This window comes from Aquarana catesbeiana, linkage group LG02 (assembly GCF_042186555.1).
Source record: "Aquarana catesbeiana isolate 2022-GZ linkage group LG02, ASM4218655v1, whole genome shotgun sequence".
Lineage (NCBI taxonomy): Eukaryota > Metazoa > Chordata > Amphibia > Anura > Ranidae > Aquarana > Aquarana catesbeiana.
This window is the reverse complement of record NC_133325.1, coordinates 588,718,752-588,731,828: the sequence shown is the minus strand read 5'-3', so window position 1 is coordinate 588,731,828 and position 13,077 is coordinate 588,718,752. Positions and strand designations below refer to the sequence as shown.

Below are 13,077 nucleotides of genomic sequence, written 5' to 3'. Positions count from 1 at the left end.
TTGCCATGGAGGTGCCACGTTTAACTTCAAGTGACCAGTATGTGATAGTGAGAGTGATAACACCAAATTTAATACACTTGCTCCCCATTCACACATTGAGACCTTGTAACACTAACAAGTCACATGACACCGTGGAGGGAAAATGGCTAATTGGGCCCAATGTGGACATTTTCACTTAGGGGTGTACTCACTTTTGTTGCCAGCGGTTGAGACATTAATGGCTGTGTGTTGAGTTTTTTTGAGGGGACAGCAAATTTACGCTGTTATACAAGCTGTACACTCACTACTTTACATTGTAGCAAAGTGTTATTTCTTCAGTGTTGTCACATGAAAAGATATAATAAAATATTGACAAAAATGTGAGGGGTGTACTCACTTTTGTGAGATACTGTATATATATACCTGCCTGCTTAATCTAACTCAAGCTATCTCTCCAACCACGCCAACAACACTACATGAGGCCGCTATGTAAGCAGCCTTATATAGTGTGGGGCATGAACTTGGTCCCCCTGAGCCATGATTGGCCAAAGGCACCCTGCCTTTGGCCAATTAAGGCTCTCTCAGCAGAGCGCGCTGTGATTGCCAAAAGCATGCAGGTTAGGTGCATGCTGTGGCCAATCTTTATACAGCAATGCACTGCAATCTCGCAGTGCCTTATGGGGCAATCCGCGGTGATCGAATTTCCCGCATAATATTCGCTGTTCAGAGAACGGGCAAACACCCGATGTTCGAGTCGAACATCAAGCGAACATCGAGCTCAGCTCTATTGATTGTTACTGATTTGATCTGACAGATTTTATAAAGTCAGGAAGAAACTGTTTTTCCCCTTTAAGAAAAAAACTTGGTCAGTTTTCACCTTCCTGTGGACCAAAACTGGCGTGAGTTTAATTAACTATGTGGGTGAATTGTGTAATCTCCTGTAGTCTTGGTTTCAGACCACTGTGTGTTTTGCAAACAGGGAAGTTAAAATGAATAGCAAAATAAATAGAATACTGATATGTACAACCAAAAATAACCTACATGGATCGAAAGGCAACTAAAGCAAAGCCACAGACTTCTCCATCGGTGCAAACAACACAAAGTCCACATAGCATTTTTAACATCCATTTTAAAAAATGGACACTTTTGAAGGAGGAAAGTTTGTTTACATGCAATATGTCAAAATGCTTTGGTATTTTATTACATGACTGGCCAACATGGTTTCCCAAAGCAGTAGTTTCTGCTGTCCTGACAAGTATTTCAGGACAGCTCTTACAAAGTGGGTTTGGTTTTGATGATACGTGTGCTTTAACCTAAATACAGGGCACTTTCACCCCCTTCCTGCCCAGACCATTTTTCAGCTTTCAGCGCTGTCACACTTTTAATTACAATTGCGTGGACATGCAACACTGTACTCAAATGAATTTTTTATTATTTTTTCCCCACAAACAGAGCTTTCTTTTAGTGGTAATTGATCACCTCTGCGGTTTTTATTTTTTGCGCTATAAACAAAGGAAGAGCGACAATTTTTAAAAAACACAATATTTTTTACTTTTTGTTATAATAAATATCCAATTTTTTTTTAAACAAATTTTTTCCTCAGTTTAGGCCGATATATATTCTTCTACATATTTTTGGTAAAAAAAATCGCAATAAGCGTACATTGATTGGTTTGCGTAAAAGTTATAGTGTCTACAAAATAGGGGATAGATTTATAGCATTTTTATTTATTTATTTATTTTTACTAGTAATGGCGGCGATCTGCAATTTTTATCATGACTGCGATATTGTGGCGGACATATCGGACATTTTTGACACATTTTTGGGACCATTCACATTTATACAGCGATCCGTGCTATAAAAATGCACTGATTACTGTATAAATGTGACTGTCAGGGAAGGGGTTAACACTAGGGGGTGATCGAGGGGTTAATTATGTTGCTAGGGAGTGTTTCTAACTGAAGGGGGAGGGGACTCACAAGGGGAGGAGACTGATCGGTGTTGCTGTATACTGAGAACTAAGGATGAGCTCCGGCGTGTTCGCACAGCCCACGTGCAGAGCCCGCCAGGAAGTCGGCACTGCGCTGCGCTAATCAGAGGCAGTGAGACATTTCCCGATCTCTGCAACAGCGCATTGGGACAATGTCTCACTGCCTGTGATTAGCGCAGCGCAGTGCCGACTTCCTGGCGGGCTCTACACGTGGGCTGTGCGAACACGCCGGAGCTCATCCTTACTGAGAACACACTTCGGTCTCCTCTCCTCTCTGACAGGACATGGATCTGTGTGTTTACACACACAGATCCATGGTCCTGCCATGTTACCGGTCAATAGCTGTGCCCGGCGGACATCGCGGCCGCCTGGCACGCGCATCGGGTGCCCAGTGACACGGCAGGTGCGCGCGCCCCCTGGTGGCCAGGGAAGGCGAGGGCGTCATATGACGCCCTCCCAGAACGACAGCCACGCCGACTGGCCGTCATATTTAAAATTTCCTGCTACCCAGCAAACTTTGCCAAAAGTATATCTAAAACCCAAACTTTTTTTCACACTTTGGATAGAGTAGGGAAGGGTCCTCATTGGAAGATTTCCCTTCTATACCTATTCTGGTGGCAACTCAAAATTTTGGATTGTCATTCACCTGACCGTGCTTCTAACCCTCCGCCACCCTATCCTAAACTAAAAAAAAAAAAGTCCTCGCTTCGGCAGGACATATACTGAAATTGGAATGATACAGAGAAGATTAGCATGGCTCCTGTGCAAGGATGACGGAAACTTGTGAAGCGTTCCATATTAAAAAATAAATGAATAAAAGTTTTGCCTTTAGTCTTACATTAAAGTGATATTGAACACTTCACGCAAATCGCCGTACCAGTACGTCAGTAGGAGGAAGTGAATTTATCAAGGTATAGCCTGCAGCTGCAGACTATACCCGGTACCACTTCTCAGAGCAGACAGTCGGCTATCTGGTGATAATGGCCAATCCAGCTTGGCAGCCGCACAGCCATTATCCCAGGCAGCGTGAGGGGATGACCCCCCTCCCCCGCCGCCATCCGCTGCTCTTCCTGGGCCTCTCGTCCCACCAGGGGACCCGAACGAAGCCGGATTCGGCTTTGATCGGGTCTCCGTAGTAAAATCTCAGAAGCAACGTCACAACATCACTTCCGGTTTACTCGGCTGCCAGTGGTGCCTATTTTTTAAAAAATTACGCCAATTTTGGCAATCTGAATACTTTGAAGTGCAAAGGAGGGATTGGGGGTCTTTTAGACCCCCAATCCCTCCATAAAGAGTACCCGTCATTGCCTATTACTGTCACAAGGGATGTTTACATCCCTTGTGACAGCAATAAAAGTGATCAGATTTTTTTTTTGAAGGGACAATATTAAAAAAATAAAATAAAATAAATAAGAAAAAAATAAATTCTTAAAGCGCTCCCGTCCCCGCATGCTCGTGCAGCAAAGAAAATGCATACGTAAGTCACGGTAGCTGTTAAAATTTTTTAAAGCGTCGCCTGTGAAGTACCGTTGCTTGTTGCCAATCCAAGAGTGTGCGCAACTTTTTAACCGTAACATGTTTGGTATCTATTTACTCAACGTCCTCTTTCACAGTATACAAAAAAATTGGGCTAACTTTCCTGTTTTCTTATTTTTTTATTTTAAAAAAAGTGCATTTTTTTCCAAAAAATTGCATTTGAAATACCGTGTGACATAAAATATTGCAACGACCGCCATTTTTTTCTCCATAGTCTTTACTAAAAAAAAAAAATATATATATATAATATTTGGGGGCTCTAAGTAATTTTGTAGCAAAAAATACAGATTTTAATGAGTGTCAAAAATGGGCTTGGTCCTTAAGTGGTTAAAGGCAATTAAAAAAAAAATCATACTTACCTGTTCTGTGCAGTGGTTTTGCACAGAGCAGCCCCGATCCTCCTCTTCTCGGGTCTCTCACCGGCGCTCCTGGTCCCTCCCTCCTGTCAGGTGCCCCCGCAGCTTGCAATGGGGGCACCCAAGTAGGCATGCTCACGAGCTGCTGCTCTGCATGTCCATTCAGACACAGAGCTGCAGCTCGGCTCCACCCCCTCTCTCTCTTTATTGGCTCACTGGCTGCGATTGACAGCAGTGGTAGCCAATGATGGGGGAGAGCCAATGCTCTCTTACATGTTGCTGGATCAAGAGGGAGCTCAGGTAAGGATTGGGGGGCTGTTGCACACAGGTATTTTACCTTCATGCATACAGTAGAATGCATGAAGGTAAAAAAAAAAAAAAACTCAGTCTTTAGAACCACTTTAAAGAGACTCAGTTGTTCTCCAAGAAATTGCAAAGCGATGCTCATACAATAGAAGGCACTAAATACTTAGTTCTTCGATGGGCCACATGTCTGAACTGATTTTTTTGAGACAGTTCCGCCTTCAGTAAAGTTCTGCAGCATTCAACAATTCTGGGAGCATTGAATGCCTGCATCCCTTTTCATATGCTGTCGTTCCTACCACTTGCCCCTTCGTCAAAACAAGACTCAGTAATGATGTAGTAGCTTCTGAAAAAAAAACACTGGGTATAAGATAGGATTCAGATAGCCGACACTCCTGGAAATTTTAAATGCTGAAGACTGTGCTGCAGGCTATACTGTACATGAAGTGAGCAGAGTTGGGGTTTTGTGTCTGCCAAAGAGGTAAATATTCAGTGTCTTCTACTGCAGGAGCAGTGTTTTGTATTTTTTTTGGGACAGTACATTAAATCAGAAAACCCACTCATTTTCACAAGAAGTCAAAAAGTTACCTCATTGTTTTATTTATTGAACAAATGCAATTATAATAATATCTAATGCAAGGAATGCACACATAAGAGTAAATATAGCCATCCTCGCCAGGAGAAGACAGTGATTATCGCTAGCGGCTATAGCAGCTACTTGCGATAATCACAAGCGAATCTGGCAGGCTGGTTATATCCAAGTTGATCGATCGATCAACTTGGTACATTCAGGCTGCCCTTTAATGGTTCAAATCTCGGTCCGTTCCTGCTGAACCAGCCGAGATTCGAACCATGTTTGGCCGGCATAAGAGGAGAGATGGACTTCTGTGTAATGTATCATCTTTGCGCTTTTACTGTTACCCTAGGTTCACACATTGCGTTTTTGCACCACATGTTTGCATTGGCACAGCAGTCCATTTGCCTGTAGTCAAATAAAACCTTTGGTTCTTTCAGATCTGCCACTATATATATGATTATCACTAATTATATTCTAACACATCCATATGCATCAAATTATGACCTGTGGCTGCATTCATACAATTGCTGCATCACTAGCATAACATAGGCTCACTGCACACAGCTCCAGCCACTCTTCACCCCATACATGTGCAGTGGTGTGTGCTGTGAAAAATGCAGCATGTCTGCAGTAGATCGCACATTTGCACAGTTGGTGTGGAGTTAAATGAAGTGCCATTTTGTGACACTTCAGTAAAGTTAAAAATAAGAAAAAAAGTAAACAGTGTGATGCATTGTAACAATGCATCACATCTACCCTCACTGCCCCTTTACAACACACACCAGCATGGATGTTATAGTGTGCAGGCTGCTGTGAACAAGCTGATCACAATTACTCATTACTGTGTACAAACAGTGTTCAGTCTTATCATATCACAAATATTATTTTTTCATAGAGGATACACATGAAATTAAAGGGGTTGTAAACCTTCGTGTTTTTTCACCTTAATGCATCCTATGCATTAAGGTGAAAAAATACCTGGCAGTGAGCGGCCCCCCAGCCCCCCGCTATACTCACCTGGAACTAGACCCGGCGGGGACGTGCTGTCTTTCTGCCTGGGGTTCTCGGCTCTTGATTGGATAGATTGATAGCAGCGCAGCCATTGGCTCCCGCTGCTGTCAATCAAATCCAATGGCGCAGGCGCCGGGGACGGCGCCGAGTCATACATTCGGCGGCTATGGACACCAAATGCTGGACTCGGGAGTGCGCCCGCAATGTAACCCCCTCGGGAGAGCGCTTCTCCTAGGGGGTTATCTGATGTGGGGAGAAGCTGCGAGAGCCGCTGGGGGACCCCAGAAGACGAGGTTCGGGGCCACTCTGTGCAAAACGAGCTGCACAATGGAGGTAAGTATGATATGTTTGTTATTTAAAAAAAAAAAAAATGAACCCTTACAATCACTTTAAAGTCAACCTTTATGGAAAAAAATAAATAAATAAATACACATACAGTACATTTGCAGGAAAAAATGTACATTTCCTTCTTTCTTTGTTTTTGCATATGAGCCTGCAAAGTATTGCATCTGCGATTAGTGGATCACAGGTGCAAAGCCATGCTCTTGCAGATTCCTCCTCCAGCTCTCTATCTGCGGGTATGAGCTTTCCGTTGGAGATAGAGTTGCCACCTCATCCCTTTAAACCCTAACACCTTTAAATTACACAGGTTCTGAGGCTAATTAAATGCAGATAAGGCACCAAGTGAGTTTAGTTACCACCTTAATCAGCCACAGAACCTGTGTAATTAATATGTATTCGGGTTTAAAGGGATGAGGTGGCAACCATAGTTGGAGAGCTGAAGGAAGTGTCAATGGATCACTGCACTTGTGTTCCATTAAAAACAACAAGTGCGGTGAAAGGGATGACTTGTAGTTCTCGTGCAAAAACAATGCCGCACTACATCAAAGAATTATGTATCAAATATATAAATCAATTATCAAGTCCCAAATATATTCCAAGTGATGGTGACCTTTTATCCACCCAAAAGTGAAAAGACGTCAATTAGTACCATCTGTAGTAAACCAAAAAAAAATCTTTAACCACTTGCCATCCGCCCCACCGTCAAATGACGGCTGGGCGGTATGGCTATTGTTCTGGGTGGACGTCATATGACGGCCTCCAAGAACAAACGCTGTCCTGCACCCCTGGGGGTGCGCAGCACGGTGATCGCGCCGTGTTGCTAGGACACGGCGTGACCCCGATCTGTGTAAAGAGCCATGGCCACGGCTCTTTAACCATGTGATCGGCTGTGTCCAATCACAGCCGGTCACATGTAAACACCTAGATGGTGGTAATCGGCGCTCCTCGCCTCACGCTGACAGAGTGTGAGGAGAGGAGAGCCGATCAGTGGCATCTCTTCACAGAGGACATCTAGGGATGTAATCAGGGCACTGATCACCAGTGCCCTGATTACAATTAAGTGCCCACCAGTGCCAGCAATGTATACTCACCACTGCCAACAATCAGTGCCAACCAGTGCCCACAATTGCCACCAATCTGTGCCCACAAGTGCCAGCAATCAGTGACCATTAGTGATGCCAGTCAGTGCTGCCTATCAGTGCTGCCCATCAATGCCCATCACTGCTGCCCATCAATGCTCATCACTGCTGCCTATCAATGTCACCCATCAATGCCCATCAGTGCCCATCAGTGCCGCCCATCAGTGCCGCCTATCCGCGCTCACCAGTGCTGCCTATCTGTGCCCACCAGTGCCGCATATCTGTGCCCGTGCCCACCAGTGCCACCCATCAGTGCTGCCTATCAGTGCTCATCAATGCCACATATCAGTGCCACCTAATCAGTGCCCATAAGTGCCACCTCATCAGTGCCAATCAGTGAAGGAGAAAAATTACTTATTTAAAAAATTTACTGACAGAAACTAAGAAAACCTTTTTTTTTCAAAATTTTTAGTTGTTTTTTTTTTTTTTTTTAGGAAAAAATAAAAAAAACTAAGGAGTGATTAAATACCACCAAAAGAAAGCTCTATTTGTGTGAAGAAAATGCTAACAATTTCACATGGTTACAGTGTAGCATGACCGCGCAATTGTCGTTCAAAATGTGACAGCGCTGAAAGCTGAAAAATGGCCTGGGCAGGAAGGGGGTGTAAGTGCCCAGTATTGAGGTGGTTAAAGTTTGTTCTTATGTGCATCAGTGTCTCAAAATTTAAAAATCCTCAACCAATGCTTGGTGAATCCCACAGTGCAAAGAGGAGAAATAACACCACCAATAGGTTTCAGATGTATGCTCACCTTCCAATATGTACAGTGAGGACGGAAAGTATTCAGACCCCCTTAAATTTTTCACACTGTGTTATATTGCAGCCATTTGCTAAAATCATTTAAGTTCATTTTTTTCCTCATTAATGTACACACAGCACCCCATATTGACAGAAAAACACAGAATTGTTGACATTTTGCAGATTTATTAAAAAAGAAAAACTGAAATATCACATGGTCCTAAGTATTCAGACCCTTTTCTCAGTATTTAGTAGAAGCACCCTTTTGATCTAATACAGTCATGAGTCTTTTTGGGAAAGATGCAACAAGTTTTTCACACCTGGATTTGGGGATCCTCTGCCATTCCTCCTTGCAGATCCTCTCCAGTTCCGTCAGGATGGATGGTAAACGTTGGTGGACATCCATTTTTAGGTCTCTCCAGAGATGCTCAATTGGGTTTAAGTCAGGGCTCTGGCTGGGCCATTCAAGAACAGTCATGGAGTTGTTGTGAAGACACTCCTTCGTTATTTTAGCTGTGTGCTTAGGGTCATTGTCTTGGACAGACGCCATGTTTAGGGGTTCGTTTTCAGCCACCTGCTGGCCCTCCAGGCCGACAGGTATGCGTTAGGAGTACCACCTCGTGGTCCTCCGATCCGGAGGCCAACGTCGCTGCAGCGTGTGGGTGGGCCGAGAAGCCTGTCTGGGGCCTACCACAGCGGCAGAGGAATGGTCCTGGGCTGTCTATCCTGTGTGAAGAAGCTGGACAACTGAGGAGATCCCAGGGGAGGACCCATCATGGAAGGATCATGCAAAGTGCTGGTCTGGAGAGGGGCCTGGTGACTCAGTTGGAGGACGTATCCTGAAGTAATCTTACTGCATAGTACTGCTGGGTTGGCTTAAAGGTTCAAGTGCTGTGTCTGATATTCACCGTAAACCAATACGTCCTGTGGCAGAGGATCATATGGGTTTTGCTCCAAGCAAGTCTGTGGCAGAGACTTTTGTTCGTGCTACGTACTGGCTGCTAGGCGAGTGAGAGAAACCTATCCAGGCGGGCAAAGATTGAATCCCACAAGGGGAGTATATTCAGTTACAAGCATTCAATTCCTAATGATGTACCAAAGAATACTAAGAAAAGGTATTTGAGCTTCCCTGCAATTTTCTTTCTGCCTCTTTCCTGCTACTTCCTTTATTACCTGTTCATTAAAGCATTGGAAAAGATACTCAAGTGTCTGGTACCTACATTGTTCAGAGGTAAACTCAACGGAACCCTAGACCCGGTGCCGGTGAAATAGAGGTGGCGAAAGTGAAGGCAACAGCCTGTTTTAAACCAGCAGCTCCACCGAGAGTTAGTGCTACATGTGGGGGCACGTCCGGGATTTGTTGGCCGTCAACTTCCAGCAACCTAGAGAAGTGTTTCACCGGGAGTTTACGGTAAAGGCTAGACTTTGTCATTTTCTCAGGAGAAGAAGAGGTTAAAGTTGCAGGACTTTATTTCTGACTGCGTAGGCGGTGGGCGCCAGTAAAAGCCCGGGAGCTACGTGATCAGAGGAACAAGTGGGAGGAGCCTAGCCTACTTGATACCGCGTGGGACGCGTGTATGTGTGTTGGCGCCAGAGAAGAAGAGAGGCCTCGTGATCGTGCTGAGAAGATCAGAGTGCGGCCATGTCTTTTTCGGTGATGCAACCAACTATGGGACCTAAGATGTTCCCTACCAGCACCGCTGCGGGTGCTATGCTGACCGGAACCATGCTTACGGATACCGGCATTCGTCTGAAACCACAGGGGAGGTTTGTTCTCTATACAGCCGGAGATACTAAAGGGCTGGGCATGCTTTGCCACAAGTGTGAGGGACTGGCCATACATCTCAGTCCATTTGTTCGCTGCTTGCAATGTGGAGAATATTTGTTTGTAGTGGAGCAACATACCATGTCGCCCCGTGCTTATTGTATGGACTGGGCTACAGGTATTGCCACAGTGGAAGCTGCTACTACTGCTGAAAAAGAACGGCAGGCCGTGATTTCGCCTGTTGTCACCGAAAGTGTTCCTGAGAGAGATACTGCGGTAACTAACTCATCAGCGGACATTACTTTGATTTCCGTGTTCACTACGACTATCCCCGTTGTACCTGTCCAGAGGAAGGTGGGATATGTGAAGGCTTCCTGCGGCTGTGGTCGAGGCCTACCCCAGAGACTACCCGAACTGGATCCTGAGGAGTCCACGTCAGGAACGGGTGAGAGATCAAAGGGGAATGTATCTGGGACTTTGTGTAGATATTTTCCAGCGGAAGAGTTGAGAGATTCTGAGATAGATTCTATGTCGGATCTCTCCGGTGATGATGACCTGTTTGAAACAATGTCACAGGAAATGTTATGGGCTCTGAGTTCTGGGAAGACATCACCTTGTGTGGAGCCGCACAGTACTGTAAATAAGACATTGTCTAAAGTTGCTAGTTTGCTTCCGACACCCGTCGGGTCTATGGTGAGCAAGTAATTGAACTCGTGTGTGCCTCCTGGTTTGGGGAAAAATACATCTTTGCCGAAACTTGCACGTTTGCAGAGAGTGCTTAACAAGCGTGTGGCCACGGAATATGGTCTGGAGTTCCCCTATGTTACTGAGGACATTATGCAAGAGATTGAAGCCAACCGGGAACTGTGGTACAGAGAAGCTGTTTGGGACTATTTGTCTGTGCCTAAGCCTTTCCGGAAAACTGGATATTCTGTTGCCATGGATAATGCTTCAGTGGATGTTTCCTACACTGGAACTATGATCGGCATATTCATGCTGACAGAGTGGTCATTTGCAGACCTGGAAAAGATGACTGTGTGTGGTCATTAATGGGATAACCACTCCACTCAGGGTCTTTGCCTATGCTTTTCCCAATAGTATCGGTACAACAGATATCTGTCCTCATAGGAAATAAACAATGATCATTGCGCAGTATATATGTACTGTTTATTTAAAAAGTTTAAAAAGAGACAATAAAACTCACATTCAAATGTGCCCATAAGCTGGCACCAAGCCTATCCAGTGGTTTTAAATGGGTGAAAGTATCGCTGTGTGTCTCCTATGTCGCTGTGCGTCTCAAGCCTCGTCTCAATTGCATCATCAGGAAGAAGCTTCCTGATGATGCAATTGTATTTGTGAAACGCATAGAGGCTGCTGGGAACAATACTACGTCACTTCCTGCCGGGCGAAAGCGAGGCTTGAGACGCACGCCGACATAGGAGACACATGGCGATACTTTCACCCATTTAAAACCTCTGGATAGGCTTGGTGCCGTCTTATGGGCACATTTGAATGTGAGTTTTATAGTCTCTTTTTAAACTTTTTAAATAAACAGTACATATATACTGCGCAATGATCATTGTTTATTTCCTATGAAGACAGATATCTGTTGTACCGATACTATTGGGAAAAGCATAGGCAAAGACCCTGAGTGGAGTGGTTATCCCATTAATGACCACACACAGTCGAGACCGCTCACCACACACAGTCGAGACCGCTGGGAGGAGAGGACGCTAGCGCTGTCTGTTCGTCGCTTCTCCAGGAGTGTGAGGAGTGTGAGGGGTAAGCCAGGAAGAGCTGTGGCTGACCCGCAGCGTGAGAGGTTGCGGTGTTGCTACTCATGACGGCTCCGAACCTCGCCGAAGCCCACCCCCCCCTGGCTGGTTAAGCTGGATACTAGCCTTCAGTGAAACGCCGGACGATCAGTGAACCCCCCCGTTGCTCCCCCTATGACCCCAGCCAACAGACTGCTTGACCGAGAGGAAGCTCTGTGCTGAAGCTGTGCTGAGGATCCAAGTCAAGGGGAGACTCGGCGATCGGCTGAGCGAGGTTTCTTTGACGGCAGTGATAAGCAGGGACAGGTAAGGGGAGGAATGAGAGCGGAATGTGACCGGAGACCCTGAAGCTGTGTCGGCTGAGTAGGAAGTGCCGTTGTGATCAGAGACCAGAACTTGTTTACTAGCATTCCTACTGGCCGACATACCTGCCTGTCTATAGACTTGTCTATCTGCATACTTGACGGCCTATACACCTTCCTGGCTGCATACCTATCTGTCGGTACCCCTGCTTGTCTGCAGACCTGCCTGTTTAGAGACTTGCCTATCTGCACATTTAATGGCCTGCACATCTATCTGTCAGTATATCTGCCTGTTGGTATCCCTGCTTGTTTGTATACTTGCCTGTTTATAGACTTGTCTATCTGTATATTTGGATGGTCTGCACACCTCCCTGTTTTGCACACCTGCCTATTGGTACCCCTGCTTGCTTGTATATCTGCCTGCTGGTACCCCGAGAGAGTGGAGCGATGACCAGACAACTATGTTGAGTTACTCTGTCAACGAGCTGATAAATCTCAGCAGTTTCTTCACTCCACCGTGCATTGGAGTGATCAAACAACTAGAACTTCTCCACCGTCTGCGCTACATCCATAGAAGTTCCTGCAGAAAGTTTGTCTGCTTACAGACAAGCCATACCATCCCATCATCAGAGGGCTATCTCCTATCGGATATGTAGTTTGGACGTCTCCATGACAACACCTCTCAGTGAGCTGAATGGGAAATGTGGAGTGGACTCTAGTCTACTACGACCGGTGCAAAGACTTGTTGCATCATCAAGTAGCAAAACTGAACTCTTAAATGCACAGTCTATTATAAAAAAAATCCTGCTTCATTCATGATCATATCCTGGATAAATGTCTGGACTATATGTGCATTACAGAGACCTGGCACCAACCAAATGCCTTTTCCTCTTCAAAGGAGACCTGTCCCCAAGGATATAGCTACCTCCAAAAACTCGCAGCACAGGGCGTGGTGGGGGCCTGTCAGTCATTCATCGCATCGATCTGGAGCTATCTCTGCAGCCATTACCTGAACTGTCTTCATTTGAATGCCTTGCATTTAAATGTAAGTCCCTTTCCTCTGTGCTGTTTCTCCTTATCTATCATCGACCACCAAAACCAAACCCATCATTTATCACTGAGATGTCTAATTTTCTCACAACTTTCTGCACATCCTCTGCCGATATGAACATCTACATTGACACCCCTTCCTGCCGTTTTGCAGCTGAATTTCTTCAACTACTGGATTGTTTTAATTTAAAACAACTTGTTGATGTCCCCACACA

General features: G+C 45.2%; 1 non-coding gene across 1 annotated transcript; it reads left to right on the top strand.

Annotated features, from left to right (window-relative positions):
• Positions 1-2,667: 2,667 nt before the first annotated feature.
• On the top strand, positions 2,668-2,772 carry LOC141130706 (U6 spliceosomal RNA). The gene has a single exon (XR_012242474.1). It is a non-coding gene; the product is annotated as a U6 spliceosomal RNA (small nuclear RNA).
• The last annotated feature ends 10,305 nt before the right edge of the window (positions 2,773-13,077 follow it).